Below are 9,196 nucleotides of genomic sequence, written 5' to 3' on the forward strand. Positions count from 1 at the left end.
TCTAAGGCACCAAGGCCGGCCCACTATTAGTTGAATATAGTTGAGATGATTGTCTTTGTGATAATTGGCTGCTTTGTTACTACCTGTTATGTTTATGTGTTAGCATGATATGTTATATGTGATAGTGGTAGTAGTAGGGGGAGTAGTCCCCGGTTACCGGTCAATAGGGCCAAAGGGGTAGTTTAGTACTCAGATATGCTAGACGGTATGATCATGTTGTGTTAGTATGTGATAGTAGTAGGGGTGAAATAGTCCCCGTAACTGGTTGCGATAAACCGGAGGGGTAGTTTGGACACCCTGGTATGTCTAACAGGGGTAGGTTAGGCACCATGGTATGCCTAGCAGGGTAGACCGGGCAACGAGATACGCCTGACAGTATGTTTATAGTTAGGTATGTGGTATGATGGGGGAACTCACTAAATTTTGTACTTACAGTTTACAGTTTTGTTTCAGGTACCTCTTCGTCGAAGGGGAAGGAGCTGGCGCGGTAGCAGCGCATCACACTCACTCACAAGATTCCGTGTTTTTGAGACTCATGGGATTGTACTCTGATTTTACCACTATTTGATGATATGATTTTGAGACATGTTTATTATGATTTTATGGGATGATATGATATCGACAATGTTTTTGATAAATGATTTTATAAGTTACTTAACTGAAAATTAATTTTTTTGGCCTTGAAAATTGGGATCTTACAAGTTGGTATCAGAGCCTTAGTTTGAGGGATTCAGACACGCTTTCGGGGGTGTTTGGACTCAAATAGAGGGTTTGAAAGATTTTTATAGCGAAATATTTTTTTCTAAAATTAAAATAAGTAGTTTGAGAAAGAATAAGGTGTGTGATGCGCGCGACCGGCCGTGCTCAAGTATGTGTTCCCCAAGATACCCATACATGTTATGTTACGATATGATATGCTTATGAGAACTGCATGGTAGATTAGGGCTGAGGATCTAGGGAGATGCCTTATGTGCCTACTATATGTGCTTATTAAGTTATATGCTAGAACTGATTAGTCAGTAATATGATTGATTGAATATGATATGCTTGGTATGGTTACTCAATGCTTGAATATTGCTTGATTTGTGCTTTTAGGAGTTCTATTTATCTTTAGCTAACTAGTAAACGAATACGTTAAGTTACATATTGCGTGGACTAAATAATTCCAGAAGGTTAGGTCTAGCCCTATTAGGCAACTCTTGTCTAAGTCCGATCATTGTAAGTTAGGGCCTGTCATTTGAAGAATTATCTGGTCCTAGCTATATGTAATGGTATTCGCAAACTAATTAGGTAAAGGAAGCAAGAATTCCTTATGTAGTTGATGGCACAGAGTAGGTCGGAGAGTTACCCTAGGATAAGCCTAGGATGAGATTAGTGCAGAGAGCAGTAGTAGTAGAAGGGACTTGGTAAAGTCAAGGCAATCCTTGAGGGAAGTACGGATAGATGTGGAAGGTAGTATGGGCCCGTACTACTAAAAGCAGAGGATCCGTACTTGAGTCAAGGAGGGCCGAGATGGAACCAAGGAACTTGTAGAGAGTGTAAGACCTCTCGAGATTATGTATGAACCTGACATTTATGTATTTTCTTTCAGTATGGTGATGATTACACGTCACAGAGCAGGTGGATTGGGATCGGGGTCAGGATCAGGATCAGGTTCGAGATCAGGTTCCGAGCCAGTGGATGAGAGTCTACGCAAGTTCATCGCATCAGAGATCACGAGAGGTATCCTTGAGGCGACCTTATTTATCTTTGGGTCGATCAAGGAAGGGATCGTAGAGTTGATGGAGGATCTCCTCAGGGCGTTCAGGAGCGACATGGCGGCTAGCCAGTCAGGGTCGCGCATCCTGTCCTTCAAGGACTTCAGGGGGAGTGGTGCATCGGATTTCCATGGGGCGAAGGACCCCATCGTGGCCAGGAGATGGATTGCAGACATAGAGTCTGCTCAGTTGACTAGCTTCTGCCCTGAGGGGTCGAAGGTTCGGTTTGATGTTGCATGTTTGCGAGAAAGGGCCAGGGATTGGTGGGAGTTAGTTGGTCACTCTTTGGGAGCCTCAGCTATTGAGGTTATGACTTGGTTGGACTTTGTGACCAAGTTCAGGGCGGAGCTTGTGCCGAATGTGGAGCTTCAACAGCTGGCCAGGGAGTTTTGTTGAAATGAGACAGACTACTGAGACGGTGGCGGAGATTACCTCCAAGTTTTGGGAGAGGGCCCTGTTGGTGCCTCAGTACGTAGGAGATGCTGAAGATCCACTACCATGATATGTTGAGGGCTGATATCCGGGAGCATGTCAGCTATTCAGTGTGCCCGACCCTGGATTCCATGATTGTCAGGGCAAAGGAGAGCGAGATCGATATAGAGTACCTTCGAAAGAGGAACACAGAGGCTGAGGAGGGTACTAGGGTTTCGGGGAATAAACACAAGGGATTCGACTCTAAGTCAAAGGGCCATCAGGGCCGGAGCCGCTGCGGGAAGTGCGGCAAGCCACATGAGGGGTCGTGTAGACTAGGGTCATCAGGTTTCTATAAGTGCGGCAAGACGGGCCACTTCAACAAGGATTGTACAGCCCCTACTTTTGGATTAGGTGTCTAAGTTCATAACTATTTATGGGACGTACTTGACCCGGTTGGCATGGTCTATTTGGGTTGCATGGCATTGCAACACTTGGATAGACTAAATGAGAGAAAGGACACTTTAGGATTACTAATATATTATAAGTTCTAATATATTAATAATATTATTTAATTAGTATTGATCAAAGAATTAATTTGGAATTAATTAAGTGATCAAAAAGATACTAATTAAATATATGGGGTTGATTGTGTAAATAATCTATTCTTATATAGTGGGCTAATGATCCATGGTTTGTATGGATTGGGCTAAAACCCATAAGGTGCTCCATGGATAATCCATGGAGGTTACAAACCCATGGATCATGGAATATGAAAAGCCATGACAATTAGGGTTTACATGGTGTAACCCTACTTGTGCCACAACTATATAAAGACCCCTAGTCTAGAAAAATCGGCACTAATTGTACAAGATAGAGGGCTAGCCGATTTTGAGGTTAAGTGAACTTCTCTCAAGTCTATTCCAAGAGTTGTAGTGTTGTGTGAGACATTTGAGGAATCACACTTGAGGTGCTAGGCTCACAAGGTTCTCAAGGAATCCAAACTACAAAAGGTATGTTCTTCTTCTAGCATTTATGTTTAGAAGTTCCCCATGTTATGTTAGATAGTTGAAGAACCTTGGAAAATCAAATTTGCATGTATCTTAGTCAAACATAGATCCAAGGTTTCTAGGGTTGCATGTACACCTTAGGAATGTTAGAATGCTCAAAACCCTACAGTGGTATCAGAGCCTATGTTTGTTTTCTTGATACTTGATGCTACATGTTTTTTTCAAAAGTTGAAATTCTGCATTTTTGGCATCTGACTAGTCACCACGACATGGTAGTCTTTACCACGACGTGGTGATGCCCTTGTATGCAGAATTTCGGGGTTTTCCTTGGTATTGGATGAGGATCATTACCCTAAACTATTTTTTAAACCTTAAACCTGTTTTTGATGTGGTAATGATTATGCTAATCCAATTTCAAATGTTATTATCAAAATTTCAAGATTTGTATGGTTTATTTATGATTCTTGAAATTGTTGATATGAAAATTCATACACTTATGAGTTTAGAAGATCATATGAATTATTTGTAACTTGCTTGTTCGTTTTATTCTTGATCATTATGTGTTTTAATGGAATCCATAATTTGTCCTCAAGTTATGGATTACCAAAAGTCATCCTTTTAAAGTCCATTAAAGAAACACATAGGTTACATAAAATGAAAAGTCTCTCATTTTAATAAACCATTTAACTCATAAGTTATGAAAAATGAAAAGTTTTGAAAGTTACAAAACTTGCCCTCAAGTTTTGGAACATGTAAAGTCACTTTAAAAACTTTAGTTCCAACCCCTAGAATTTTAAAAGTTAAAATTCAACCCTTATACTTTATAATATTATAAGTTTATTAATAATTATATATGTATACGAATAATTCATTTTACCGTTAGTAGGACTCATTCACGAAGCCGGTCTATAAGGGGGTATAAGGTTGTTGCCTATAAAATGGCAGCTTAATAGGTGTCCACTCTCACCCACCGCTTCCTTGATTGGTGGAGGGTCGTTAGCCGAACGGGTAAGACACGGACTTTAAATCTTCATTAAAAGTATTAATGATAAATATAAAGTAACAATTTTTTTTATAAATTCCTAATCTTAGTTGCTTTAGGAAATGTGAATAAGGTGCTAACCCATGAATTACACTTTACACTTTGCTTAAGTCGGCTAGTGGAGTGCGTGTGGTTAACCGACACACTAGCTGGACTTAACAAGGTAGGCAAAGAGTAACTCAATGTTTATCATAGTATCGATGGAACGCGTGTGGTTAACCGGCACATCAATTGAGGGGTAAAACATTAAGGGTACCAAGTAATTTGCATGGTTACTTCACACCTTGTTTTGTGATCCTCGGCATCCCAGTCACAAAACCTGAAGGGCACACTCGAGATTGAAATATGCCATTGAAAAGTTCAATGAATCTCAAAGAATCTAGGAGTTTCAAACCCAATTAAAACCTAATAATTTATTTCGTTTTTCATGGTGGAAATTGGTGAATCGTCATTCACCTACCTTCAAATATTTTATAGCTTGGATTACGGCATCCCTTTTCTAAGTTTGTGTTGGGTCCTAGCCTTAATATTTCATATTTGGTGTTATATTAAGGACTTAAATCAAGTAACTTGAATATCTCCTATTGTAGATGTCTGGTTTAGACAACTATGATCTTCCCAAATCTCATGGAAATCATACTTCTCTACCTCCACCTCCTCCATTTATTCTCCCTGACCCACAATCTCAAACACTTGAAAAAATCAAGGTCACTCAAGCCCCAATAGCAATGAAACTTTAAGATGGAAGACCTGTGTGCACTCATGTCTTAGGAATGAAGTCACACATTGACAGGTTGAGAATGTTAAGTGTCGTTGTCCCAAGGAAGTTGGCTATTGATTGGGTTCTTCAGTCACTTCCTGAGTCATATAGTGTGTTCATTAAGAACTACTATGTGACAGATCATGACATGACCCTAATAGATCTATCTTATTTGCTTGTTTCTGCTAAGTCAGACATGATGGGGCGTAATGGTCAAGCAAATATGGGTAGAAGGTCTATTTCATAAACTTCCATGGACATTGACAATGGTAACATTGTAAGTCCAGAAAAGCTTTCTCTTCCCAATGGAAAGGGATCAGCCTTGGTCAACCCAGTTGACCAAATGGTAAAGGGAAAAGCTAAGCCTGTGATAGTCTCGTGTACCATTCCCAAAGAGTCTATATGTTTTCATTGTCAATAGAAGGGGAATTGGTTGCGATATTGTCCTAACTACCTAAAAGATCTAAGAGAAAAGGAAAAAAAATCAAAAAGGTTTGACTCTGCTTCAGGTAAGTCCACTATCTAACTCCGTTAAGTTCCTTATTGATGATTCTTAATACAAAATGTGACCCGGTCACATTTTGGTGTTTGGCAGGATCATGCAAAGGGAAGGAAACTTAAAGAAAGAGTATGTTGAATCTGATCGCGAAGATGGATTTCAATCACATGGTTCGAAGATCGGATTCTTGAGCTACTACTTAGGAGTTGTGATAGATTGCTAGAGGATATGTAATAACATAGTTTCATTTAAAGTTGCATTGTAAGGAAATAGTTTTTTTCGCATTTATAAATAAATAAAATTTTGTTTTATTTTATTATATCTCCTTGCAATGGCATTTTATGAAAAATTGATGCTTGTATGGTTCTAGCAAGAATGGAAATGTGCACTTGATTCTTTCATTTGTGGTAGTGTCTAAATTTACCAAATAAAGAATATTCTCATCAACCAAGTTTCAATTGGACCGAAACTGGGAATCATGCAAGTTGTATAGTATGATGAATGAGAATTTTCATCTTTGGAAAATTAATACTAATTCCTTGTTTAAATGTATATGTGAGTCAAGTGAAGGACTAAGGGATCCAGTACACATTCTTGTGCGCTAGTCAAGGTCCACCACAAAAGATCGATAAGACTATTCGTCATGATTTACTAAAGTTGAGTAAATATGGTTATACTTACCAATTTAAGTATAATTCTGAAACATTGGAAAAGTTTCGATGTATTGCAGGACGAATGAGAAGAATCAAATTAGGTAGAAGGATAAAAGTTACTCAAATCTGAAAAGATGGGAGAGTACTTTAGTATCATGTTTTGTGATCATCTTAATGATTAAGAAACCATATCACAATTGGTCCTCTAAGGACATCCTAGTGCATTCTTATGGCTAAGAAGAGGAATCATGAATTGTTGAAGTGGTTAAATCAAGAAGATGGGTCATACTTCGTTCCAAAAACAAATCTTAGATTCATACTCCAAGATTGTAACTTGAGTGACATATCTTAAAGAAAGGTTTATAACACTCGTCAAATGTAAGAGTAAAATGTGTCCTACTCTTGTACATTTGAAATTGGTAAGTTGTGATGTTTTGGATAAAACAAAGATCAACTAAGGTCAATTGTGTGAAGTGTTTGTCTTGATAAAGAATCTGCACTATCTCTTGAATATTTGGCAAGTGAGTATTATATGTCAAGAGGACAGTGGGAGTCTTAAATATCTTGGAAAAGCTTCCAGATCTAATAAAGAAGAAAAATCTATAGTTGATCACTAGCACACGACTTGAGGTTTATAACCTATCGTGTTGACATATTCCTATTTCTGTGCCCATTCCAGCTAAAGTTGGCTTTGCATATGAGTTCTGAGAGTTCTCAATTGGTTGCATAACAACTTGGAAGCAATGGCAGGCCCTTGTGCTGCCAGATGGCAAGAAGTTAAGACTGTACAAGTTTAATCCATAAGAGTTTAGATTTTTCACTAACCTTGTCTTGTGATTATGGTTTTGACAAATTCACATGGATAGGAACACATACACCATAAAATCTAAAGTGTCATAAGGTTTCACTCCGATTCATGAAAATGATGGTGAGGAAACGCTTTCACTAAGTAGATTTTAAGTATATAGCAATTGTGATATTTGCATTCTCAAATTCGTTAGTGGAGCGTGTGTGGTTAACCGACACACTAACATGGACTTGTGAGAAATGGCAAAGGTCTAAGCAATTAAGACTATGATTACGGCATCCCTTTTCATAGTTCTGAAATTGTTTATACACATATGTGTGATATCTAAGGAAAGGTGTATGATTTTGATAAAGTTTTATCAAAGCATATCGTATAAAAAATATGAACTTTGGTAAGAAGGTCAATAAAGTATTGATTTCTAGAAGTCCAGCTGATTTATGAGTACATGTCAAAGCTAGTGGGAGCATGAGTGTTATGCTAATAATCATCATGCAAGTGGGAGCATGATAATTATAATAACTGTTGCAAGTTAGCAATGTTAATTATAGCAAACAAAAGGTTTCAATTGGGAAAAAGTTGTTTTGCTATAATTAAGGGAGAGGAAATTATACTACATTTTAGTTCTAAAAGCTTAGATTGAGGTTTTAATCATCTTTAGTCAAGGATATATATGTATACATATATATATATATATATATATATATATATATATATGTGTGTGTGTGTGTGTGTATATATATATATATATATATATATATATGAATTTTATGTTGGAATGGCTCAACGTAAGGAAATTCTATATATGGGTCCATTATTTGCGTTCTAAAATTCGATTATGATTACGGCATCCCTTTTCATAATCTGAATTATGAGAATTTGGCAAATAGAAATAGAAATATTATAGCAAAAGACTGGTCTAGTATCATGTCTTTATGAATCGTGTCCCATATGCTTCAGATATAGGGTCGATTGCATGTGCTATAATATTCATCTGTTCTAAATTTTTCCAAATGCCCAGAGCATTAAGAGGGAAAAAGTACTAGAACTAGATATGACTAATTTGATTAAGCAATTGTCGAGGACAATCTAAGGTTTACCAAAAATTGGTTGCTCAGGGACAGTTGAAAGTATAGTGTTAATTTTGGAAGGACCATATTGACATATTCTGAAAAGAGTCAACTCTTATTCAGGAGTAATAGTCAAAAGGGGAATATGGAAATGTTCCCATAGGTGGAAGTTATTCATTAAATCTGTGTAAGATTAGGAAACTTAATGCAAGAAGAACGTTCAAAGCAATGAACTTTGAATATGAGACTTTGTTTCCATGGAGTTGATCTCTATTGGAATACTCTGTAATATCTGTTGACAAGTCTTTGTGACTTTATGCATAATCATTACACGAGGACCAATGCATATAAGTTTAGAATCTAACAGATTTAGGTTAATGGTAGGAATTTGGAATTCTTGCATTTGCGGTAAGGATTTGGGATTGTGAAATGAGTATCATTGGAATTACGTTCAATCGATCTATTTCACAGAGTAAAGATCATAGACAAGCTTGGTGTATATACTTGGTGTATGGCATAACTAATGTTTGGAAAAACATAGCGTGCATACTTGGTGTATGGCATGAATAGTGTTTAGAAAAAACCATAGTGTACATGCTTGGAGCATGGGACAACTATTGTTTTAATTCAAGTATAAAGTTGATAGTTTGAAACAATATGCAATGAATAATGTGTAATCAATATGGTGATAAATAAAAGATGTTCTATTTATATTCATAAGTTCTGAGACCATATTTGATTCGGTTATTCTTGTGTTTCACTTTGTATGTTTTGACTTCCAGAATAACTAGGTCATTCTTCCCAAATGACTAAGTTATTCAAACCATCCACAGTCGGTCATATGTTGGAAGTAGATATGAATTAAGACTGTTGTGAAGTTGGATTGTAGATGTCCAAGGTATGAGACATAGCACGAGTTGCTGCAACATTCATGAGTGCTCATAAGTTCTGAGTATTGGATTCAACCCACGCTCACTGGTATCACTTCATGGAATTTATCTTGAGTGATCGTGAGACGGTAATATCATATAAGTCTTCAAACTTAGAGATATGACTTGTTGCCTATGAGTTGCTTATACATTGATTATACGAAAACGCATTGGTAACTCGATGTTATAAAACGTGCCTTTGTGTATGGTTCAACAAGTAGTAGAACAAGCATATGAGTCGAAGTTTATCTGTTCCTTCT

Source organism: Lactuca sativa, chromosome 2, assembly GCF_002870075.4.
Source record: "Lactuca sativa cultivar Salinas chromosome 2, Lsat_Salinas_v11, whole genome shotgun sequence".
Classification (NCBI taxonomy): Eukaryota; Viridiplantae; Streptophyta; class Magnoliopsida; order Asterales; family Asteraceae; genus Lactuca; species Lactuca sativa.